A 25,854-nucleotide genomic window follows, 5' to 3' on the forward strand; every position below is an offset into this window, starting at 1 on the left:
CATGAGCCAAGAAGGGCTGTTTTGGTGGGAGGGGAATAGAATTCCTGTTACTGTCCCAGAATACCTTATTGAAGGCCTTGCAGGCAAAGGGAAACCCATATATCGCCGAGGGCTTGTTTGAAAGCCACCTCCGTGAGCTCAGTGCATGTCTGACAGGCCTAGAGATGGTGCATCATCCTCAAAGTTGAAGTTCAGTTAAATGGTATGTCTTCACTGCTTTACTTTCTGGGGGCCGGTTAGTCTTCTCAGCAGCCTGACCAGGGAGGCACTCTCTTCGTCCTTGTTTTTAGGTGGGACTCAGAAGTTTTGTGATGAATTTAAGATAACACAGAGCTATGGTGTTAAATGCTTGTGCCCTTGCCCACATGCATGTGTCGGAATCCTGGCCCTCCATGTGATGGTATTAGGAGGCAGGACCTTGGGAGGGGCTTAGGTCATAAGGGCAGATAGACAGACCCTCAGGGATGGGAGGGGAGACAGCTGTCTATGAACCGGGGAAGAGCGCCCTCTCCTGACCGTGCTGGCACCCTGGTCTTGGATGTCCAGCCTCCAGCACTGTAAGAAATCAATTTCTATTGTTTTTAAGCCACCCAGTCTGTGGTATTTTGTTACAGCAGCCAGAACAGACAGAGACACACAGCTGGTAAGTGGTGGAGCTGGGATTATTCCCAGGCCTGTCAGACTTGGAACGCTCTGCTAAGAACTCACCTCTGTGTGCGGATCCCGGGACTGGTGTGCGTGTGAAAACCTCCTTCTGTGACTGAGAGGGAAAATGCAGGGCGGGGTGGCCCCTGTGCTGGAAGGCAAAAGGACAGTTGCTTTCCTGTCAACAGGACATGACAGTAGCTTTAGGAGGCACGGTGCCCCCAGTGGTCCTCAGCCAGTGTGATGAAGGGATTCCGATGCAAGGGAGCTCATTTAATGACAAAGGACCAAGATATTGTGGCACTGATTCTTTATTTATATGTCTCGTGCTACTCTCGGAAGGAGAAACTGCTTCTTCATGAAGCTCTCAGGCCTGGGGGGAAAGGCTCCCCGAAACAGGAAGTGGGGGTGAGAAAAGAAACCAAATTCAACCCAGGCTGTTTTTCCTTTGGCAACAGTGAAAGATAGTCTCTCTCACACACACACACGTGCACACACGTGCACGTACACACATACACGTGTGCGCACGCAGCCAGTGGGGGCTTCTTGTGTGATTTCTCTATTGCCTGTGCCCCCAGAGGGGAGGCCTGGGTGTCCTTCATTACTCTCTTTTCTTGAACGTTGCACAGCAAGATTTTCTCGTAAAAAATGCCACAGTAAACATTTTTACACAGCACCTTTGAGTTTTATGTCATCTCTTTGAAACAGTCATGGGGATTCATTTATTCTTGCTATCGGGATGAGAGAACGAGTGAACCACTCCAGCGGCGTGCCCAGTGGTGGCTTGTGGGGAACCTGAGCTCCCCACGTTCCCACCAACCCACCGTAAATCACCCCAAAATGTGCACTGAGGAAAAGTGCAGTGTTTCTCCCGGCAGGTTGTTTCCTCGGAGCCTCTTTTGTGTCAGAATTTGGGGATTGTCACTGTCCCTCTCCTCCCACTCTGTTTTGTTCTCCTCACACTCTCCTCACACCGAGACTCCCCTCAACCCAGCCCTGTGGTGGAAGTGGAGGAGGGGAAGTGAGAATGGGCCCAACGCCGCTGGCCATTAAGTTTCCTGTTCAATAGGATGTGGTCACTTAGCTTCAGTTATCTGTGTGTCTTGCTCAGGCACTCTTTTTTTTTTTTATTTTAATCATTGTTCAAGTGCTCAGGCACTCTTAACAGTGACACGCAGGGTGCCGGGGACTGGATGCCATCATCAGAGACACTGGGGCCCACTGGGACTTAGCCCTGTGGGACATCAAGGGGCTGTCACCTGCAGCCCTCACAGCCGCAGGCGATTTCCAGAGGTCCGGGGGACAGCTGGGAATATCTTGTTCGTGGTCATTTGGGGGATGTTGGTTTGATATGGTTTGGTTCTTAACGCACCGTGGGGGAGACTGAATCATGAACTGGTTCTTCCATTCTAGGAGGTTATTGGAGGGAGTTTTTTTTTTTTTACTTCTGGAAATGACAACCTGGAAGGACTCATTAAAACAATGCCTGGGGGTGAGGAATGTTGAAGGATGGGCCACTTTCAGTCAAGTTACCTGTCTTCACTTGGCGTTTCCAAACTTGCCTCAAATACCTTGCCAAGGAAGTCTTAAGATCGGAAATCTTTTAGGTGAAAGTTATCCCTCCCATTCACATTGGATTAAGCAGAAAAGGGACTTTTTTTTTTTTTTTTCGGTGCAGGGAACCAGAAAAGTCCAAGGACCCTAGGAGCTGGTCTCATGCCTTATCCATCCCTTCATGGTGGCAAGATGGCTGCCAACAGTTTCAGCCTCCATCCCACCCTTTCAGAAATCAATACAAAGAAAGAATACATTTTTCCCCCCAGCAGTTTCCACAAAAGCTTTGGTGTGTAAAGTCCATGAGGATAGGGATTTTTATATTTTGTTTACTGCCATATCCCTAGCTTCTGGAACAGTACCTGGTGTATAGTAAGTGCTCAGTAAATGTGCGAGTGAATGAAGGAAGGAAGAAAGGAAGGAAGAATCTCACTGGTGTGGCTAGTGAACCACATGCCTCACTCACATGCCTAGTTCAAGAGTTGGGGGAATGGTTCCCAAAGCAAACTGGGGGTGCTGTTACCCAATATGATGGGGCATAGGCTGCTGGACAGAAGTCACCCAGCATTTGAGTGGAGCTGTACCAATGGTATTGGAACCATGTCGAGAGCATTGGAGGAGCCTTCTAGCAAAACCAAAGTAGCAACTGAGTATCAATCAGCCTAATAACCGGGCGAGCAGGAATTCTAGCCGGCACGTGGAATCCTATACGTCCACATTGCCTTGATTGAAGAGTTCAGGTGAGAGTCTCCAAGGCTTATCTTGTGACCGAAATAAGAGCCTTAAAGTTGGCTGTTGAAATCTTCTAGAAAAATAAGACGACATCTGGGCGTGTTCATTCCACTGCATCACTTAGGGACACGTGTACCCAGCAGCCCCTGGCTCACGGCTGCTTTTGGCCCAGGGTCACCAGGGGCTGCTGAAGGATATTCTTTTTTTTTTTTTTCCCCCCCCGATGAATACCAGAATCAGGGGAGGCAAGAAGTGAACTATAATTGGATTAGAAAGACAGCTTGGACTCGTATAGTAGGCCGTTGTGGAGTCTTTTTGCCACTTGAAAAACCCTTTTGGACTGAAAGCGGTGACGTGAACTGTTTGATTCCGTTTGCCTCCTGTTGTTGGAAGACAAATGAATCTCTGTGGCTGAAGGAGAGGCTGAGTCAATAGACATTTTCCCAGGGAAGCAGGTCGGGGCCGGTGCAGCAGCCCGGAGGTGCCGGAGGCCCGCGCGCCTTCCTCCGTGTTGCACCGCCTGCCTGTGCTGCCTGTGCTCGGCTCACCTCCACGTCCGCATCCTGCCAGTGGGGAGTGGGGAGAGGTGCAGCGGAGGGCCCGCCTGCCCCCAGCACCTGCTCTTTTTGTCGTGGTTGTTTGTCGTGGTTGTTCTACGTGCACGGGAGGCTAGGCAAGTTGTCTTTATTCTGATTGGCAGGTGCTCAGCTAAAATTTTGCGCTTTTTAGCTCTATAGAGTGAGGGGGGTACTGGAGGTAAATGGGTAGTTCTGCTACACGAAGGTGCTGCACTTCAGCTTGTATGTGCTCTGAGCCCTGGCTGAACGCAAGTGCATTTCATAAACCTCTGCTTGGTCAGTGGACTGGCTTGGATAGTGTCCCTCTAAAATGCATGTCCTTCCTGGAACCTCAGGTGGGGACCTTATCCGTGCGAGGGGAAGTAGTTAAGATGAGGTCCTACCAGAGGAAGGTGGGCTCTTAATCCAGTGTGACTGGTGTCCTTAGAAGAGAGGAGACACAGAAACGCACAGAGGAGGGAGGCCACGTGACGATGGAGGTGAGGATTGGAGCGACGCCCCCACCGGCCAGGGCAGGCCGAGCACCACCAGGAGCCGGAAGAAGCCAGGAGGTTTCCTCCCCCAGAAGCCTTGAAGGGAGCACGGCCCTGCTGACGCCTTGACGTTGCACTTCCAGCCTCCAGCCTTGGGAGGGATTCAGTTTCTGTTGTTTTAAGCCACTGTGTTTGTGGCACTTTGTCACAGCAGCCCTGGGAAACTCATGCAGTCAGGAGGAACACATTTTTTTTTATTTGCTTTGACCCAGTGGGAATTGTTTCCAACTGGAATCAGAGAGTCTGGCTTCTCAGCTGCGCCCTGTGCCCAGGTGTGACTCAGTGGAGGTCCCAGTCCAGGGATGTGGCAGGTGGTCAGTGATACATCTGCTTAGCATTATTATCAGTCCAGTGGAGGATCAGACATTAAAGCAGTAACTATGCTGATACATAGTTAACAACAGTTGTGATAAGTTATACCAAAGACTGCAACGGGGGTCAAGAAAGGCTGTCCCAAGGAAACCGAGTCCCGCGTTGGTGGGAGTGGGGCTGTGCGGTGGAGGGGGTCGCAGAAGCCTTTCTCTGCTAAGGAAGCCACATCGGAGCTAAGACACAGGTGGCTGGGGGTCAGGAGAAGGATGGGGACGGGATGGGGGCCGTTTTCTTTAGAAAACATCTCAGGAGCTTACCAGCCACAGTCGCCCTGGGAGGGGGTGTGGGGGTGGAGCTAACATCCCGAGCCCCCCGCAGACCTTCTCTGCCAGGCTTCAGGGAGCGTGCCCTTGCAGGCTCTGGGGTCCAAAGATGTGTGTTTCTTTTAAACCTGCCCTTGGGACCTTTTTGGGGGGGTGGGGGGATGATTGCTGCACTAGGGCAGGGTCTCAAGCATTCATGTGCTGATGAGCCACCTGGAGAGCTTGCACCCCCCCCCCCACCCCGTGCAGATTTTGGGTGGGATTCAGTAGGTTTGAGGTGGGACTTGGGAATTGATTTAACAGATACCTCAGCTGACACTGACTCGGGGTGTTCCCTGACATTCTGAGGAACACAACTCTGGCAGGTTGGGTGGCTCTGAAAAATCTGAACTTGATCTCCACCCCAGCAGATGATTCTGGGAGAATAAAAGAGGTACACGTGACCCGGGCTTGGAGAAGCAGCCCCCCCCCCGGGAGGCCTGGGGTGGCAGGCGGGAAGAAGGGTCCCTGGTCATCGGTGCCTTCGCCACTTCTGGCCCTCACCTCGCCCCAGGAGGTGAACGCTGTACCTCTAACACCCAGCCCTGACTTCAGGGTTCTGTGCAGTTGCAACAGCCGTGAAATGACTCCGTGTAGACCTTTTTCTGCAAAAAGAAGACTGGCTCAGGCCCCTCTTCCTGTTCCTGTCCATTGTCGAACCTTGAATTCCGATCTAAAGCATCTTTCATGTTTGGTAACCACAGCGCTTTTGTGATCAGCGGGGCTTGCTGGGGGCGCTTGAGCTGAAAATGGAAACAGTGGAAAAACGAAAAGGTCTCTGACCGCAGACTTCCCGCTGGCCCACCTTCCTCCTCCATTGGCGGGGGGGGGGCACCTTGGGTCGCGATTACCGACACACCATGTTTAGGCGGCTGGGCCATGGAAGGTGGGTGGGTCTTGGTCTGAAGCTGGAGTGAAAATCATTGCACAGCTGTGTGTGTGTGTGTGTGTCTTTCTCTCTCCTGTCGCCATCTCCTGTGCTGTGAGTTTTCCTCTGCTAGGTTTCATCCACCACATGATGCTGCCAGTCCTTCCCGCCTGACCTTTAGATTGTTCTCTGCAGGGAAAATGCGATCGTTCGCCTGCCTTCTTGAGCAGATGTGTCACAGTCTTCTTCTCGCCCCACTCCCCCTCCCTGGGCGGAAAGGGTTTTAAAGCCAGGGTGAAATTTGTGTGAACAGTGTGGAAATGAATATTAGATGTGAGGACCACTCCATGGCTCACGGCTGTTTGGGTGGCAGCCTGGGGAGGGACCCTGGTGCGCCCGGCTTCTGAGAACGACGACGTCAGCTTTTGGAGGGGGGGGTCTGGCTTTTTGCCTGTGGGTGACACAGCGTGGCTGGACTGTGGGCTTCATTAGCCAGAGCTTAATCCTGGGCCTCGCATCCCATGCAGGCGTGAGAGTTGGACAGCCAGGCCAAGTTCATGAGCTGCGGTCCTGGTTCCTGCTCCCGGATGGCGAGATTGTCTGGAGGGTGTGTTCCTGGAACTTCTCAGTCAGCTGCACTGTGGTGCGTATTTAACGACCACACCTGAAAGGCCTGCCTGCCAGGGCTGCTTGGGAGGAGAAACTGAATCATAGGATCGTGACGTCTCAGAGCTGGAAAGAGCCCCTGAGCAAATCAGAGGGACCAGACCTTCTCCAGGAGCAGGGAGACCCCCACCCAGCTTGGGGCTCCACCTCCGCTGCATTACCATGGAAGCGGATTTCTGATGGCGGGGTCGGGGCAGGTTTGCTAGCTTTCAACTTTGATTATGCAAATAAATAATAGTCCCATTTAGCAATCTGATGGAACTAGGTTTTTATAAAGAGGCATATCTGGATAGAGGGAGGAATACACTGAAGCCACATTTCGGTGTGAGGTATTTTAAACTCTCATCTGGCTTTTGGGGACTCCACTGGTGCAGTGGACCCCGTATAAAGGAACAACACAGCCATTGGCAGACGACTGCCCACAAACAGTCTTCTCCCCGCCAGGACCCCGTCGGAAATTCTTGCTTCAAATGACCCCATTGTTCCCAACAATTACTAGACTAATAACAGTGGCGCCTCTTCTTGAGTGCCTATTACGTGCTGCGCCGGCCACTGCAGAAACAATATCTTGTTTAATAGAGCTGCTCTGGGGAGGTTCTCGTTGTCCTTATTGTGCAGCTGAGGAAGTCGGACTTGGAGAGGCAGAAACATTTCTTCCAAGATCACACCAGTTGAACATAGATTACTGGGTCTTTTAGGCTAAGAGTCCTAGTCCAATGCACCGGAAGAGTATATACTCATGTAAAAAAAAAAAGTCAAAGGTAAATCTTTCCCGGGTGGGAGGTAGGGCTACAGATCATTTTATTATTTGTATTTTCTTGTATGTATGTACTCTTTGCATGTTTAAAATAGCGGTAAAATTTTCAAACAGACATACGTTGTCTCACAACTTAAGTTTTTTTTTAAAAGATTTTATTTATTTATTTTTAGAGAGGGAAGGGAGGGAGAAAGAGAGAGAGAGAGAGAAACATCAATGTGCGGTTGCTGGGGGTCATGGCCTGCAACCCAGGCATGTGCCCTGACTGGGAATCGAACCTGTGACACTTTGGTTCGCAGCCCACGCTCAATCCACTGAGCTATGCCAGCCAGGGCACAACTTCATTTTTTTACATGGATTTTTAAAAGAATTAAGTGAATGTGTCAGGGACCCAAGACCTCCGGGAACGGGGCTTTGCGCAGGGACTCGTGTCTCAGGGGAGGAGGAGGCAGCGGAGGCTTGCTCTGTCCAAGGCCCGGCCGGCCACGGCACCGGGGAGAATGCGATCGGCCCCACAGCGGAGTGCACCCAGCCCTGTTTGCCATCACCATTGTGTCGGCTCTGGCCGCCGTAGTGGAATACCACACACGGCGGCTTGGCTGCAACAACAGAAACTTACTTTCTCCTAGCTTTGGAGGCTGGAAGTCCAAGGTCGGTGTGTCGGCAGATTGGTTTCTTCTGATTCCTCTGCCCTTGGCTTGCCGACGGCTGCCCTATTGCTGTGGCCTCCCGTGGTCTTTCCGTTACACGCCCACATCCCTGGTGTCTCCTTGTGTGTCCAGATGTCTTCTTCTCACAGGGACACTAGTCGGTTTGGATTAGCACCCACCCTGACAGCCTATTTTAAATCCACCACCTCTTGAAAGGGCCCGCCCCCAAATCAAGTCACATTGAGCAGTCCTGGGGACGAGGGCTTCCGCCTGCGGATTTGGAGGAGACACAGGTCAGCCTGTAACAACCGTTCCTGGCGCATTTGGGCGGAGACCTGTGCCTCCAGCAATGCGGGGGTGCTAAGGACTGTCGGCTCCTGTATAAACCACCGTGGGGGTGCTGCGGGGACAGCAAGCTTTAGACCAAATCCTGCCTCAGGTTCGTTTCCGAGCAAGCAGCCACATAACCCTTCCTGATAGTTTGAACTTGGAACCCGAGGCAGCCCCTGTTGTCTGACCTCTTAGGTTGGTTCTCTGACAGCACCTGGCATGGAGGTTCCCCTCACAGCAGGCGAGAGAAAAGCAGCATTCAGCTTTCTAGTTGCATTAAGCAAGATAATCCTCTGAAAATGTCTTGCTGGTGACCTGGGCCAGAGGGTGCTCTCCAAGATGCCCGCCTCGGCCTGGCGGGTGGAGAGGAAAAGCAGACAAGCCTAGCCAGCCACACGTCTTAAACACCCCTCCCTTCACCGCTGTGAAGTCATTTCTGATATTCATGGTGTTAAATTGCCCACCTTCCGGTCCACACGAGACATCAAGATGGGCTGTTAGAGCACCAGTGGGAAGTGGGCTGCTGGTTGTCACCTTCTGATTACTACCCACCCCTGTCAGTGGGTGTTTCCCATTCAGGGACCTTGCACGTTACCTGGCTGCACTAGATGAAAAGGGACGTACGCCATGTCACGCAGTTGGTGCCACCGGGTTTTAAGGTCAATTGCAGATAATAGAAGATTTTGTCAGAAAACTTCACCATGTCAGCATTTAGTCCTGAGCCTGCACTGCTCCCAGGTATGAGCACGGTGATTTCCTGTCTCGCAACGTTCAACAAAGTCAAGGCAGAGGTTGGATTTGATGCTGCATTTTTATTAGATGCTAAGTCTTGAAACCGTTTTTTTTTTGCCGACCATCGGTCAGGGGAATTTGAGAAGCGGAAACCGAGTTTCCCTTTTCACCCTTTGGACAAAGAGGATGGATTCATCGCAAGAACTGGCATTTCAGAAAACAAGAAGGGTTTCGTCTGTGCAAAGAGACCACATTTAGATCTCAGAACTGCATCGTTTTGAAATGTTTCCAGAATTCGAGAGTAAGGTTTGAGAAGTGATAAAATATTGACCACAGTTCAAAGAGAAAAATACGGGGCGATCTTCGGTGAAGCCTTTCAAGTTGTTTCTTCCCTCTCTGACTCTCTCTCTAACTTGCTGGGAGCCCCCTCGTCTGCGCCCCGGACTGTGCTGGGTGTCAGGGGCGGTCTCTGCCTCATTCAGTCTCAGCATCGAGCCTAGTGGACAAGTGTATTTGGTCATTTTCTCATGTATCCAACAGATATTTTTGAGAGCCCGCCATGTGTAGGCACGGTTCTAAGGTCGCTACCAGTAGCTTCTCATTGGGCACGTGTGCAAGGAACATCCTGTTAGATTTCCCCGTGTTTCTCCCTCGGTGACCATCAGAGAGAACTGTCAGCCCAGTCTACCCCTCACTCCCACTTCATATGATCCAGGCTTCCCCGAGAATGACCTGGGGCAGGACAGACGGGAGGATTTGGCAAGAGCTCGCAAGGAAAATCCACATAATGGGGAGTTGCCCCCAACCCCCGTGATCTGTTTTTCCCATAGCAGTCTTAAAGAGATTTTTAGAAACAAAAATCTATTTACCATAGCCCTCTTCTTAGAACCCTCCAGAACCTCCCATTGCACTTGGGAGGAAATTGTCAACCACTTACAGGGTCTTACAGGGCTTCTCAAGTCCCAGGCCTTGTTCACCTTTATGATCGTCCCCCACTCCCCCTGGACTCACCTGCTGTGCATATGGCTCTTCTTTCCGGCTCAAAAGCTGCCTCAGGGCCTTTGCACTTGCTGTCTTCTCTACCTGGAATGCTGTCCTCGAAGACTGCCTGATTTCCATGCATCTGACCGTCTGTTCTAAAAAATTCCCCCTTATTGCATCACTGTCTTTTCTTTTCTTCAAATCATGTTTGACTCCCTGACGTTAGCTTCTTTTTCTTTTTCTTTCTTTCTTTTTCTTTTTCTTTTTCTTTGCTATTACCCATCTCCCCTGGTCAGAACAGAGGCCGCCTGAGGGCAGAGCCTTTGTCTGGCCATCTTCCCTCTGTGTCCCCGACACTACCCCAGTGCCTGCTCCAGTGTAAGAACTCAATAAATTGTGTTGTTGATTTATGGAATGAGTGATTATATCTTTTAATGCCCTCTGGAAGCTGGGAGTCAAGAATGGAATTCCTTTTTAAAAATGACACTTTCAGCTGTTGAAGTGTGGTTCTGGAACAAGACTGAACTTGGAGATACCACCACGGGGCATGACATTGATTGAACTAAGGTTTTATTAACAAGAATCCAGGATGTAAGGGAGAAAATATTCAAGTAGAATTTATACCTGCACTTGCCTGTAGCTCTCTTACTGGCTCTCAGCCAAGTTCGATTTCCTTGACCCAAGAAAGATCAGAAAGTGAAACAAAACAGTAATCGAAGTGGTGTGTGTTAGGGCACGGGGGCGGGGGTGGGGTGGGGGGGTTGGCTAGCAACCTCTGCAGCCTCAGCCATTCACCCCCTGGGGGCGGGGGGCGGGGGGCGGGGCTCGGATCGGGTGCTGACGTCACCGCCGCGGTCTAGCGCCGTGACAAGATCTTGATTGCTTTCTCATCCCACGACAGGTGTGGAAGCGAACGTTTTTGCCTGGAACCAAGTAGGGTCTGGGCTACTTAATTGGTTCTTAAATAGAGGTGTTTGTAGAGGGCACCACGCATTCCCTGAACAGGCATTTGCTGAACCCTATTAGGTGTGTGGCGCCCGGTGAATGAAACAGACGTGCTGGCTTGTGCTGGAGTGGCTTGGGGCATGTCCTGTGTGAGAGCAGTGGAAATAATACAGGGGTGGGCAAAAGCTGGTGTATGTGGAAAGTAATACAATAAACAATAAGGACTAATACAAGAATAAACCTTCTCGAGTTCACAACTGCACACCTACTTTGGCCCACCCTGAATGTGCAAGTGTGTCCAATTCGTCGTGTATGGTAAAGGTGTTAGCTAATTGCATGGCAGCTGTACTAGGTGAGGAGGCTTCAGGTGGGCCATGGAGGGGTGGTTTGATGGCCCCTGACTCTGGCTCAGGCTAATGCTTGCAGGTGACTCATCCTGCTCGTAAGGGAAGAGCAAGAGCGTCTTGTCTGTAGGGAGACATGGTGACGGTCCGTGGAGGGCAGTCCCTCCCGAAGCCTTTAGTCCATTGGTGGGACTCTGCCCAGGGTGGAACCCAGCTGTTTGCTACTCGTGACCCCTTCACTGCACTGGACTTGGGGCTCCAGGTGGGTGGATGGGATCGGGCAGATTTCCCTGAATCTCGAGCAGGGTCCCCTCTGAAGGGATGCCAGAGGAGAGTCGGAGCCTGCCCCACACGCCGGCACTGCCTCGGAGCCACCGCGTCCCACGCCCGTGTTCCTCATCACTGCTCTCAGTTGAGTGATAGCATCTCAGAAAAGATAGATTCGGTCTCCGCCTCTCAGGATCTAGTGAGTTGGAGGCAATTTTCCAGGGAAAGGATTTTGTCTCAAAGCATTAAAATAGAATCTGTTCTAAGTCAATACTTCTTTTCAACTTCACTTCTCGACACTCCTCCAATCCACCGAGAGTTCCCCCACTTCAGCGTTTTTGTGGGCGTGTTCCAGAAGTAAGTCACCTTGAATGCAGAACGGTAACCCTGGGGTTGGGGGTCGGGGCGTAGCTGATGGGCTGAGAGACATTTAGAGTTCATTTTTGAAGACATTTAAACACTTTTGGGTTTTTTTAGGGATTTTTAAAAATAATTAAAAATTGTGAAATGATAAAAATCACATAACGAAGTTCACCATTTTAACCATGGCAGGTGCACAGTTCCATAGTGTTAAGTATATTCACATTATTTGTCCTGCAGTCAGTCTCCAGAACATTTTTCATGGTGTAAAACGGGGACACAATGCCCCATGTCCCCGCACCCCCAGCCCTTGCTAGCTCCCACTCTACCCTCTGATTCCGTGAATTTGACTACTTAATACCTCAGACAGTAGATCCATACAGTATTTATCTCTCTCTCTTTTTTTTTTTTTTGGACTGGCTTATTTCACTTAGCATAGTGTCCTCAGGGTTCACCCATGCTCTAGCATGCATCAGGTATTTTTCCTCTTTAAAGTTAATAGTATTCCATGGTAATGCATGTAACACACTTCCTGTATCCCTTCAGCCACCGATGGGCAAGACAACTGGTGGGTTGCTTCCAGAGCTCGGCTCTCGGGAGTAGTGGTATTATGAACATGTACATGCAAATATCTCTTTGAAATCCTGCTTTCCATTCATTTGGCTTTCTACCCAGAAGCAGGATTACTAGATCATATGGTAATTCTATTTTTAATAGTTTGAGGAACTGCTACCCTGTTTGCCATAGCAGCGGTGCCATTGTGTATTCCTCCCAACTGCGCACAAGGGTTCCGGCTGCTGCGCAGCCTTGCCAACGAGGGTGTTATTTTCCGTTTCTTCATAGTAGCCATCCTGATGGCTGGGAGGTGGTATCTCATTATGGCTAAGCAATGCCGTTTTATTACTTTTTACCTCATGTTGTACTCATCCATTAAATTGTAATCGTGACAAAAGGGAATCAATACCTAGCGTAATCAATATACTAGTAAAAACTAATAGCTACTGGTTATTATTTATTCAGTCTTCTAAGCACCTTGTGTGACTCACTTCTCACCTCAACTCTATGAGTAAGTTTCCATTTTTACCCCATTTCACAGGTGGGGAAAGTGAGGGTTGGAAAATTTAAGTAACTTACTCAAAGTCACACCTAGGAAAGGCTAGCACCTTGACCTTGGGTATCAAAGCTCCAGGGAGGCCTCTCCTCTTTTTCTAAGTAACTAAACTATATTAAAATCCTGAGCTGACCCATATCAGGAACCAGGTTGTAGATAATGGGATCCTTTGTCAAGGGTGGAGTGTCTTGGTGGACTCAGGAATAAGAGGATTCTGGAATAAGGTTTACGCCTCAGGCATCACCAAAGCCTCACGAGCAGCCCAAGCCAGGGCTCCACAAACAGTGGCCAAGTCTCTTTAAGCTTGTCGCTTGTAAAGGTCTCTACCTTTTTGGTTTGAATTGCAGTAACTGTTGCGTAAATAATAGAGAAAAGAGGAAAGAGACACCTAATTGTGAACGTTTTTCTTGACACTATTCAGTTCCTGAATTTGGCTTGTATTGTGTGTGTGTGTGTGCGTGTGTGTGTGTAAGGAGGGGAGGATGGTGAGTGAATGAATTATTGCACGAGAGGATTTGCTCCTAGATCCCCCAGAGTTGCTGGGAAGCCATGGAAACACTGGAAAGCCTGTCAAGTTCAATGTCAAATATTTGGTTTAATTTTTGTTAATCTCAATCTCATTTCATTTTGGTTCCCCACGAGGCCTGATATTAGTCCAGTTCCCCATAGGTGCCGCCGAGTGACTGCCGGCCACAGCTGCCCGTATCAGTTCTGATGTTTGCGTTGGATCGGCGTCTTAACAGACGCTTCAGATTACATTAGGAAAAATACATTACGTTACTTCAAGTCAGGGGAGCGATTTCACACTCCCATCTGCTAATCCTGTTCGTAAATAATGGCACGGGGCCACCGAACAGGGCCAGTTAAATCTGCAGGGCCGCTCCGCACGCTGTGATAGGTTTTGTTTACATTTTTCTTTATTTTGGCACCGTAAAATGAAGTCTCCGTGAAAAAGTCAACTCACACACTAATGCCCTAAAACTTTTTTTTTTTAAACAAGACACATTTGCAAAAAGAAAACCGGACGTGTTATTTCCTGTCACAAAATCCTAGGCACAGGTTGAAGGATGTGTGTGATGGCGGGTTTTGGGGATCATGGAGCTGGGGAGTCGGAGAATTTGCCATCCAAAAGCAGCCTTTGCCCGGGGCAGACAGGCCTGCTCAGCCCTGTCCCGGGCTCAGGCCTCCCTCTGTGGTTAGGCCTGCGATGAGTTAGCCCCCTTGCATATGTGTGACATTGTGAACGAGAGTGCCTGTCTTGGGGGACCTGTGCAAAGATTTAGCAAGCTGGGGCACATCAAGTACCTGGCGAACTATGATGGTCCCTTAAAAGGTTGAATGCCTTGGAGCATAGTTACTGTCCTTATCATGTATTAGAGGCTGAATTGGGTCCCCTCCAAATATTTATGTTGAAGTCCTAATCGCCATGACCTCAGAACGGGACTCTGCTGGGAGACAGGGTCTTGAATGAAGTGATTAAGTCAGAATGAGGTCATGTGGGCAGGCTCTAATCTAGTCTCACTGGTGTCTTTGTAAGAGGAAATTTGGACTCAAAAAGGCATAGCAAGGGTCCAGACTCACAGAGGACAGCTCACGGGAGGACCCAGGGAGGAGGCGGCCAACGACAGGCCGGGGAGAGAGGCCTCAGAAGAAACCAACCTTATGGACACCTTGATCTCAGACTTGCGCACTGCAGAACTGTGAGACAACAGAGTTCTGTTGTTTAAGTGGCCCGCCCCCTACCTGGGGTGTTTTGTTATAGCAACTCTAGCAAACTCAGGCATCCCTCTGATGCTTCTGCAATGTTTTGAGTACCTTGTGTTTGAACAAAAAATTCACATTCCATTTTCTCTGCAACTTGTTTCCTTGGAGGTTTCTTCTTCAGTTGTTGTTTGAGTTATTCTGGACTGTTACGCTGCTGTCGGGCACCTTGCAGGGCCATCTTCCCGCCCCCTACCTTGTTCAGTCGTGCGGCCCCAGGGATGCTGGGCCTCCCCTTGCATCTTAATAACAGTCACTGTCTTTGAAAGGTGTGTCTGTTCTCCCTGTGGGTGTGTGCATGGGTCAGAAGTCAGCTTCTTCACTTTCCTAAGCATACGGGTCCCTTTTATTTTCAAGGCTTTATTGCCAGCAGTTCCTGGGACGCAGGCAGATAGAATGGGAGGTGATTAGATGTGAGGGGGATCATAAACTGCCAGGGTGGGCTTCAACCCAGTACAAAGTCAGAAGATCAAAGAGATGAGCCCATGGAGGACAGGGTGGTGTTAACACCTCGTGACCGAGTCATCTGAGGGGTCCACTGGGCCTTCAAAGGTGCCTTTACTGGACACTTCCCTAAAAGACTCTTTTCTCTGAAGATTTTTGCAAGTTGCACTCCTGGTGTATCTGACCTGCCGGGGTTATGTGTGCAACTCTCAGTGATTTCTGAGAGCCCATTGAAGGAGGATTCAGTTCAAAGAGCTGGACGCTAGAGTTCACCATAGATTTTAATAATGTTTTACCGCTGATAACATTGTTAATTACAGGTTTCTTTCAGGAAGCTTTTAATGTAATAGTTTTTAGGTGGTTGGAGGGAAGAGTTATTTTCTTTTACATGCTTTTCCAGCAGTAAGGAAAAAAAGGGGCGAGAGAGGGAGGGAGGGAAGGAGAGAGGGATGATTCTGTTTTGAATTTCTTCTCCTCTTTCTTGATCTTTTAAAACCCCTGGGAACATGTCCACCACCCTCCTGCTCTGCACCCTGCAGTGGCTCACTTTTGCCAATCCTCGTCCTTTTTCTCCCAGGGCTAGTTTAATTTAGCTCTCCCTCTCTGGGCCGTAGCTCTTGTTTTTCAATACGAAGAATCCCAAAGAATTGAGCAAAAACCTGGCTGGCGTAGTTCAGTGGATTAAGCGTGGGCTGCGAACCAAAGTGTCGCAGGTTCGATTCCCAGTCAGGGCACATGCCTGGGTTGCAGGCCATGACCCCCAGCAACCACACATTGATGTTTCTCTCTCTCTCTTTCTCCCTCCCTTCCCTCTCTAAAAATAAATAAATAAAATCTTAAAAAAAGAATAGAGCAGAAACAGCAAATACCGTATTTTTTGGACTGTAAGACAAACCCTTCCCTCCCAAATTTGGGAGGAAACTGGGGGTGCGTCTTCTAGTCTGAATGTAGCTTACCTGGCTCTCTGGGGCGGGGCGGTGGTAGAGCGGGGTCATAGGTTATTAAATATTTTACCACATTTTTGCTTCAAAGTTTTCCCCCCTATTTTCCTTCTCTAAAACCTAAGGTGCGTCTTATGGTCCGGTGCGTCTTATAGTCCTAAAAATATGGTATTTATTGGTTGGTCTTTTTCGTGGGGGGAGGGAAGGGGTACTTGGTTTTCCTTCTTTTCTCATAGGCGTTGGGAAGCAGGTTGGTATGTTCTGACTTACTCCTCTGTGTCTGCGCCTTCCCCAGACACCAGTGGGGGTGGAGATGGGGGTGGGGAGTAGGGTGGGTGTGTTTGGGGCTGAATTAGAGTTTGGGTGAGGCCTGTGACCAGCCTTTGGGGTCCCAACAATTGAAAGAGAAATGCTTGTAGCTTCCTTCTTGTCCCTCGCCTGGATGAGGTGGGAAGGGATGAAGTTAGGGCCCCCCACCCCAAGTCCAGGTCCTGGGTTGCTCTTTGGCAGCCAGAAGCTGCTATTGATTGTTGGGCCATTAGCTCTATGCAGTTCTGGGCCACGATCTGCGTTCTTTCACCTTGGCTTCTGCAAAAAAATAATCGAGGGGGAGACGTGGGGAAAATATGCACTGACAAATGGATACAGGCCCATCCTGGTGGGTCGTGAGAGCTTTGATTATAAAGAAGTCATTTCTATGTAAATGTAATAGACACTTACGCCTGGACAGCGGGGAGCACAACAATGGAGAATCAGACCAAATAAAACAAGTCAGGAAAGGGAATTATCAAGGTGATGGTGGGTTTTCCCGGCTTCAGACTGCCTCCTGCACTGCCTGAGTCCTCAGTGCCCCCTCCTCTCCTTCTGTGCCCCCCTGCCCCCTTGCCATCCTCCGTTGTTCCCCTGTGGCCACAGGGCGGCCACCCTAGGGTCTGTGGCGTCCTCTGAGCCCCGTGCCCCTGGCACAGCCAGCCCTGGGCCAGGCGGGGAAACGCTCTGTATGTATTTTTCTGTGCCTCTAAATGAGATTCATGCAGCTTCGCAGGATTTGCTCGTGAACTTTTAATCCAGCACCCTTAAGCTCTTTCTGTTTTAGCTGTCTTTTGAGATACATTTGCCAGGCCTTGTAAATGGTTTGTTTTTCCTGCTTTGAATTATTAGATTAGAAGCTGAGTTCTTGGCCTTCTTGCCTTCTCCCTCCTTGGGGGAAGTTCTTGCTTGTCTCCATAAAACATTGCTGTTGGGCCTTTTCCTGGTTTATTGCTCTGCATTAATACCTGGTAGCTTACATCTGAGCTCTCCTTTTATTTCCTTAATGTACAATATTTCCTCCCCGTCGGAGGGCCTGGGGCTTGCTGAGCATTTGATAGCTTCTCGTTTTTCAGGTTGGGAGGTAAGAGTTTGTCTGTCAGTCCCGGCCCAATGATAAGTGGCCCAGAGAATTTTAAATGGTTGGTTTTTAAGCCACCTGGCTAATCAGGATCCAGATGAACCAAGGACACCAGAAATGAACAAAAAGGGAAGAAGGCGACTACATCAAACTAAAAAGCTTTTGCACAGCAAAGGAAACCATCAACCAAACAAAAAGGCGGCCCGCTGCACCGCAGAACGTGCCTGTTAACGGTACATCTGATAAGGGGTTAATTTCCACATTATAGAAAGAACTTACAGAACCCAACACCAGGAAGATAAACAACCCAATTAAGAAATGTGCAAAAGATCTGAATAGACATGTCTCCAAAGAGGACATACAGAGGGCCAATAGACGTATGAAAAAATGCTCAAAGTCATTAATTATCAGAGAAATGCAAATTAAAACCAGCGTGTAATACCATCTCACACCTGTCAGAAGGGCTGTCATCAGTAAATCAACAAACAACAAGTGCTGGTGAAGATATTGAGAAAAAGGAACTCCTGTGCACTGTTGGTGGGAATGCCGATTGGTGCAGCCACTGTGGAAAGCAGTGTGGAGATACCTCAAACAGTGGAACTGCCTTTTGACCCAGTGATTCCACTTGCGGGAATACATCCAGGAAGATCTGAAATACTAATTTGAAAGAATATAAGCACTCCTATGTTCATTGCAGCGTTATTTACAATAGCCAAGATCTGGAAACAGCCCAAGTGCCCATCAGTAGGTGAGTGGATAAAAAAGCTGTGGCGCATTTACATAATGGAATACTACTCAATTATATTAAAAAAAAGGAAATACTAGCTTTCCTGATAGCATAGATGGACCTGGGGTTATTATACTAAGGGAAATGAGCCAGCCAGAGAAAGACAAATACCATATGGTCTCATATGTGGAATCTAATGAAAAAGTAAACCGACGAATGACATAGAACCGGAGGCACAGACAGCACGGGACAGACTGAAGGCACATTTGATCGAGGGGGAGAGGAGGCCATCCCTAGCACAGGGCCAGCCTTGTGCAGCCAGGGCCTACTGTTAAGGACACTTCGTCATCCTCAGAGTCCTTGAGGATGGTGGGGGGGGGGTGTGCTCTGGAGTTTCGCAGTCCTGGAGACAGAGAGGCGTGAAAGTGGCGCTGCACTTCAGAGCATTCTGGAAGGAGATAAGAGCGGGCTCTGCGGATGGAGGAGGATGGGCAAGATAGGGCGCCCTTCTTGCATGCCCAGGTGGGCCACGCGCCCATGTCTGTCCTTTGCAGGGTTCATGCCCTTGACTACAAAGCCTGCTGCCTGGGGGTTACCTGGGGGGGAGGGCAGGTGTCAGAGTGTGTCCTGGGTGGATACTCAGTGGGGTTCTGGGACCTGAAGTAACAAGAGGGTACTTCTGAGTTCCTGAAGGCAAGCGCCCTAATTTTGCTGGACAGTCTTGAGGAGACACCAGATGGGAAGTGACGGACCGGAAGTCCTTTTCTCCCTCTTGGACTAGTGTTTGGTGGTCAGATCCTCACCCAACTACCGATTCTTGACCCCGAGCAAGTCACTTAAGCTCGAAGGTACTCAGCTGACCTGCAAAATGGGCTCAATTTGGCATGCTAGGTGCCCTCGTGGGCATTTCTGAGGCTTCTTAAATCAGCTGCTGCAGGTAAAGCGCTCAGCCCGGGGCCTGGCCGGTGAAGTCGGCCTGGAGAGAATGAGCTTGAGAGTTACAGTCTGCATGCACCGCGCTCCTTCGGGCGACTCCAGGTGCTGGGTGAAGGGGCCAGCCTCCTGCTGGGGACTCAGTGCGTCCTAGAGCCTTTGCAGAAGGCGGTCGGCAAAGTTGCAGGTGCCTTGCAACAAACCCTGGGGTCAGTCACTGTCGATATGGTTAAACAGACACGTAGCCCCTGCCCATTGTAGGGTAAGGCGCAGCTTTGGGCAAACACCTGACCTTTTCTGACCTTTTCCTCCCTCTCCGGGACAGCACGTGGGCAGGACAGCGCCTCCAGCCAGAACATACATGACCGCAGCTGCTCTTTCCTTTGTCCTCCTAAGTGCTGGTTTTTATTTTATTTACTCTTTTAAAGTGTATTTGATTAATTATGCTATTACTGTTGTTCCATTTTTTTTTCTCCCCTTTATACCCCTCTGCCCTGCCCCCTCCCTCCCACCACAATTCCCTCCCTGCTTAGTCATGGCCGTGGGTCGTACACATAAGTTCTTTGGCTTCTCCATTTCCTATACTGTTCTTACTCTCCCCCTGCCTGTTGTGTACCTACCACCTATGCTTCTTATTACCTGTACCTCTTCCCCCTCTCTCCTTCCTCCCCCTGTCCACGGATAACTCTCCAGGTGTTCTCCATTTCTGTGATTCTGTTCCTGTTCTCGTTGTTTGCTTGGTTTGTTTTTGTTTTGGATTCCGTTGTTGGTAGCTGTTCAGTTGTGAGTTTGTTATCATTGTACTGTTCATAGTTTTGATCTTCTTTTTCTTAGACGGGTCCCTTTAACATTTCATGGAATAAGGGCTTGGGGGTGCTGAACTCCTTTAACTTGACCTCATCCGGGAATAAGGGCTTGGTGTTTAGAACTGACCGGGTTGGCCAGATCATTCCGCTCACGAAGACGTACAGTCGCTGGAGTGGCGGCTGGTCGCCGTGGGGCAGAAAACTCCCCCGCCCCACACAGAGCTCGGGTCTTCACCCCAGACTGCCAGAAACTTAATTGGATGGAGATGATAGGATGCGTGGGTGCTAATTTATTCCCGTTCCCTCTGCAATCAGTCTTTTAACTTTTCAGCCCCACCCCTGCACGTGCGAAACAATTAACATGTGAGCCAGCTGGGAGAGAGCGCCGGAGCTAAATTGGGTAGCTGGGAGACGGGGTGTAATTCAGGCTATCAAGTGCATAATAAGTTAGAGAAGGGAGAGACCGCTGTGGGGAGTCATCAGGAAGGAGTTTGTGAAATGAATGCATTTTCTCCCAGAATCTGGAGACCCCTGAGGCCCAGAACCCGGGAGAGGAGAATTCAGAGGCAGCTCCTGGTGCTAAGTCAGCAAGATAAGCACCTGATCAGCGCTTCTCCAGCTGGGTCCTGCAGGTCTGGGCGGGGCCCGGGGTCCTGCCTTCCTAACAGGCTCCCGAGTGATGCTGATGCTGCTGGTCTGAGGACCCCCCTCGGTACAGCGGCGTCTGAGAGGATATTTAGGTCAGGCATTAATCTGTAGACCCAGGTAATGTAGTTAAAGGTGTTAGTCACAGGGAGAAGGAACTGTTGGCATGTGGGACCAATGTCCCTTTCTAAACATTCTTGGGGGGGCGGGGTGAGTGGCATTGCATGGCCTGAGTTCATTTGTCATCTGTCACTTCCTCGGTGTGTGTGACTTGGGTGTGCCTTCGTCTGTTTGGGCTGTTGTAACAAAATATGGACAGAGTAGGTATAAACAACAGAAACTGACTTCTCTGGAGGCTGGAGGTGAGCGGGCCGGGTGCCAGCACAATCCAGTCAGGGCCCTCTTCCCGCCTGACTCACAGCCGGCGCCTTCTCGTTGTGCCCTCGTGTGGCGGAGGGGTCTGGGGGTCTTTCTGGATGGGCTCTGGTAAGGGCACTCATCTCATTTATGAGAGCTCCACCCTCGTGGTTTAAGTGCACCCCGAAGACCCTACCTCCTGGTACCATCCTTTTGGGGAGTAGGATTTCAACGTGGATTTTGGAGGGACACCAACGTTCAGACCGTAAAACATGGAGAAATCATCAATTCTCTCAGCCTCACTGCCCACCTGCAGACTAAGGCTGGTAGTCACTACCTGCCTTAAAAGGATGTGTGTGTTCAGCAATGAAAGAGCAAATCCATGTAAAATCTCAGGACAGGTCCTGGCCCACACACAGCAGGTGACAGCAAGGGTTTTTCCATGCTCTCAGCTGGTCTTGGTGGGACTCAGCAGTAAGACTCCCAGCAGCATGCGGCCCTGTGTCCCCCTTAGGAGTGGGACCGGGCACTCAGGACTGGGAACCTGGCCTCCCCTCCCCCAGTCCTGGGGATTTTGGCCGTCCTCGTCAGCACAGGGGCCCCTTTAGGACCTGCTGCCCTCCTCTGTGGCCAGGGATGGCTTCAGGAGTTGATCAGAAAAACCAAAGAAAGGCTGCCACCGAAGGGATGAGGGTTCATAGGGAGAAAAAGAAAATTCTTCTGAGGACAGAAAAAAAATATATATTCGGGCAGATTCTGGAGTGAAAAATGGTGAGATGCTTTTGGACTGGCCAGCGGTTTTGAGCTCAGAAAGCCCCAGCCGCTTTTCTTCGGGACAGAGTCTTGGCCCTGGCTACGTGGCCCTGACCTGAATGTAGGGATTGCAGATCTGTTTGTTCCCGGGCCAGGTGGCACACGTCAGGGGTTCTGCTCTCACCCTTGGGTGGTTGGCTGGATGTGCAAGTTGGTTCCTGAAAGTTCCCTTTGGACACAGGAAGCAAAAAAGCAGCAAGCTGGGGCCTCTGCTTTCCTAACAAATGGGACTAGTTTTTCTCCCACCACGAATGCTCGGTGTCCTGGAGCGAAGTACTTTTGGGCTCTGAGCCTCAGTTTCCTCATCTGTAGGATGGAGGCGGAGGCCTCCCTGCAGCCTGGCCCGGCAGACAGGAAGGAGAGCGTGCCTGGAAAGTGCCTCGCGTGTGGGATGCACCCAGGGAAAGGCAGCTCTCCTTTCTGCTCTGAAGAGAACCTGCAGAGACTCCGCTCCTCCCCTCAGGAACACGGTTCCGCTCTCTGGCTAGCTGACCTGGGGGTATCCGGGACACCCCGGGGCAGCGTCTTCTAATCACCGTCTGGCTGCAGGGAGAGTTGGTGGCTGTGCATCAGCTGCTCCTTCGGGCAACTCTAGTTCCTCTGCAGTTTCGCAGCTGCAGGGAAGTCGTGAGGGTCTCACTTCCCACGACTGCTCTTGGCTGGAGCAGCGCACCTCGCCTGCCTCCACCAAGCTGTGCGAATGCAGCCAGAGGCAGAGTTAGGCCGCAGACGCCACCTCTGTGCGCCCTAGCACCTGCTGGGGGCGGGTGTACGGCGGCCCGTCAACCCTCAGTGTGAATTGGTTTCTTCCAGGCAGCTGTCAGCAACAGTGCTGAGTGGGGAGGAGGCCTGAGTCCCTTATGAAGAGGGTCCCAGGCTTTATGTCTCCTTAGAATGTTCTGGTGTAGCGCTTCCTAAAAGCCGGATCGTGGCTGAGGTCCATCAGAATACCTGGAGGAGCTGGTTCAAAAAGCAGATTCTGGGCCTTCCTTGGGGGGTTCCTAGCAGCTCTGGGTAGTTGTGTAGGGCACGCCTTCACCTGTAATTTTAAAAACCTCCTCCAGGTGATTCTTGTATGTGATGCGCTTTCAGCCTCTTTGCTGCCTGGCTGGATGCGGAGGTGGAAATCTGTGACTCGTCCAGATTCTCAGAGCAGACAGTGACAGAAGCAGAACTGCACCCAGTCCTTGGAACTCAGGCCCTATGAGACAGGCCCCTGTAATGTTTGCATAGTGACCTCTGATCCCTGCCGGAAATGCAGCCAGCAGAATGCAGTCTCCTCCAACCAGGGATCCTCAACAGGGGGCTGTTTTGCTGGAGAAAATACTGGAGGCCTTTTTGATTGACGTGACTTGGGGAGGAAGAGGCGGTGCTTCTGTCATCCAGCGGGTAGAAACCAGGGATGCTGCTAAGCATCCTGCGCTGCACAGGGCAGCCCTCACAGCAAAGGATTATCCAGCCCAGGAGGTCAGCAGTGCCGAGGTGAGAGACCTGGTCTGCACCAGTGCTTCTCTGACTTACCTGTGCACTTGGTCCTCGTGTAGTACGTCCGGGGTGTGGCCTGAGAGTCTGCATTTCTAAAGAAATGGTTGATGCTGATGCTGCCCTTCTGGGGACCGCACTTAGCACAAGTGGGTATTTTCTAGAGGAGTCGCTTCCAGAGTGACCCTGGTGTGGGTTGGAATTGCAGCCATGTGACCTTGGGCCAGTTATTTAACCTCTATATGCTCACGTTTCTTCACCTGTAAAGTGGGTGCGATGTTGTGTGGGTTCAATGAGATAATACTTTGTAAGGAGCTTGGTGTGGTTCTTGCCCTTGGTGCTTAGTGTGGTTCTTGCCCTTAGTGAGCAGTCAACAAACGTGGCTGTTATTTTCATTAGCATCGTTATTATTTGCTCAGGAGTGTGACTCTGTTTGTCCAGTGTTTCATTATTTATCCTCTTTGTGGCCAATGCTTCGCTAAAATAGGATCAGTTGGGAGGAGACAGAAAGGACCTCTTTGATGGTCAAGTAGAAAGACAACTAGTGTCATGTTCACTCGTAAGGCACCCCACCCCCGGCACTGGGTGGGGACTGAGGCTGGAACAGGACACCTGTTGGTCCCATCCCTGAAACACAGCAGTTGTACTGCACTCACTCAACACAAGTCAGTGTGGGAAGATATCCTAAAACACAAGGTGCCTGTTTTCTGGGTTTTCATTCTAATAACGGTTTTATGGGTAACAGAGAAGCATGACCAGTGAGTGCGGGCATCCAATTCCATCAGCATTCAGACACGTTTGCTGTCTCGTGCAGGAGTGGCCCAGAGCAGGTTTGAATGTGGGGTCGATCTTTCTTCCAAGCCCAGCACTGCTGTGCACTGTTAGCCCTGTGGCCGGGGGATTATTGCACATCTCAGAGCCTCGGTTTCCTCATCTCCAAAACGGGAGAAAGATAGTCTCCACGTCCGGAGTGGAAGCGAGGCCGACACGAGATGCAGCATTTCCGTGGCTTGCAGACTGTTGCCCAGTACTGCTCGAGGCCTGCAGTGTAAGCTTGTCCCCGGGAGGCCCGTTTCCAAGGGCCAGTGCATTGGCATCGCAGTGGAGAGTCGTGAATGGGGCTTCTAAGGCCTCCAGCAGGCCTAATGCACTAGGGCCTGGATGAGGCTCAGGAAGGGCATTCTGGGACTGGCGGGCCACTCTGAGAAAGGGCTAGTGCTAGGGGAGAGGGGTCCCCTTCAGGTGCCGGGGTGCCCAGCAGAGATGGAAACCTGGCTGGGCAGAGGGGCCAGAGGACACTCTAACTCCTGAGAGTGGTTCCCACAGGTCTTTTATTTTGGCAGAGGCTGTTTTTTTTTTTTTTCTTTGTCAAGCCATCCTTCGTTACTGGGAAAGAGGAGGGGGCATGGGGACAGGAGAGGGGACACCCACAGCTGGCTGGCAGAACAGTTGACCTCCAGATGGGATAACCCTAGAGCCAGGCTTCGACAGCCTGGAAGCCAGAAGCAGAGGTGACGCAGGTGACAGCGGAGGCAGGTGCTCCGAGCGTTTCTCTGCAGATTTCCTGGTGGATGTGAAGAGACGGAGCCAAGAGGGAAAGCTTGCGGGGTATCGGTGAGTGCGGGGGAGGGGAGCGGGCAGAGAGGAAGCCCCACTGGCTCCAGGTGCGGCCCCAGGAGGCATCGTGGGGGGACAGGGGTCTGAGGGTGAGAGGGCAGCGCGGGGAATGGAGGGGAGCTCTCAGGTGTGCGGGCCCCCTCCATGTGCCGCAGGGCTCCTGGGCAGAGCAGATGGCCTCCGTCCCTGCCAGCGCGAAGTCAGTGACTATAGGAGGGTGACTGCCGCCAATTAGCAGGATCCCTGGGAGCCCTTCTCCCCGCCTGGGGGGGCCCCATCTGGGAGCCCAGGCAGAGAACACTTTGCCTCCTGGTGATAAAGAGTCAGCTCTGATTGCTTTACTGAGACACGGTAAGGCGAATGAAATGGATCATAGGCTAGAGCCATTGCCTGCTTTCAAGTTCCACCTTTGCTATGTGCCAGCTGGGTAACCTTGATGAAGCTGCCTCACCTCTCTCTGCCTTGGTTTCTCCATCTGTAAAATGGGAACAATGACGCAGTACTCTGTCCATTATTGCCACAGCACTGCTGCCTAGCAAACAACCATGCAGCCGGAGTAGCACATGCAAACCACTGTTGCTTATTCACACATCTGGGTGGTCAGAGGGCTCTGTCATCTTGGCTGGCCTTGCTCCTGTGTCTGAGGGTCACTAGTCCAGAGAGGCTTTGGCAGGGAGGACTGAGGGGGTCGACTCTGCTCATGTGTCTCTCTTCTCCTGGAAGGGAAGCCCAGGCACATCCTCGTGGGTATGACAAGGCGAAAGAGCCAGCAAAGCCACTCACGCGAGTGCTTGTGACTCTACCGTGGGATGCCTGCTGACATCCCATTGGCCGAAGCAAGTCACTCGACGGAGCTCAGAGTTGGAGTGCGGGGCAGGGTGCCCTGCCAGGCCGGCACGCAGAGTCACGTGGCCGAAGGAGCGTGCCAGGGAGGGGTGAGGGCCTTTTCGTAACTTATCACAAAAAATTTTCTTACACTACCAGCAAACCCTCACCCTCCCAGTTGTCATTCTTATGATGTAGGGCGATGTGTTTTTTGTAGATTTGATCATCATGTGAGGAAACATGATGGTGGCAGTGGGAAATAGCACTAGCGATGATACACTTGGTGGGACAGTCCTTCTAATAGCTGGTCCGCCATGACTGCCACCACTACCACCACCTCCAGCACGGCCAGGATGATTGGCACCGTCCTTCAAGCCCTTGTAAGA

At 50.9% G+C, this 25,854-nt stretch overlaps 1 protein-coding gene and 1 long non-coding RNA gene across 3 annotated transcripts in view; both read left to right on the forward strand.

The window, feature by feature from the left end:
• The window catches only part of CHST11 (carbohydrate sulfotransferase 11), a 244,074-nt gene that overhangs the window by 19,638 nt on the left and 198,582 nt on the right, over positions 1 to 25,854 (forward strand). The gene's annotated exons all lie outside the window — the stretch shown is intronic.
• Positions 1,832 to 25,314, forward strand: LOC118499173. Its single transcript, XR_004901697.1, has 3 exons — positions 1,832 to 3,466; positions 12,905 to 12,910; positions 25,303 to 25,314. It is a non-coding gene; the product is annotated as an uncharacterized LOC118499173 (long non-coding RNA).

Source organism: Phyllostomus discolor, chromosome 2 (genome assembly GCF_004126475.2).
Source record: "Phyllostomus discolor isolate MPI-MPIP mPhyDis1 chromosome 2, mPhyDis1.pri.v3, whole genome shotgun sequence".
Classification (NCBI taxonomy): Eukaryota; Metazoa; Chordata; class Mammalia; order Chiroptera; family Phyllostomidae; genus Phyllostomus; species Phyllostomus discolor.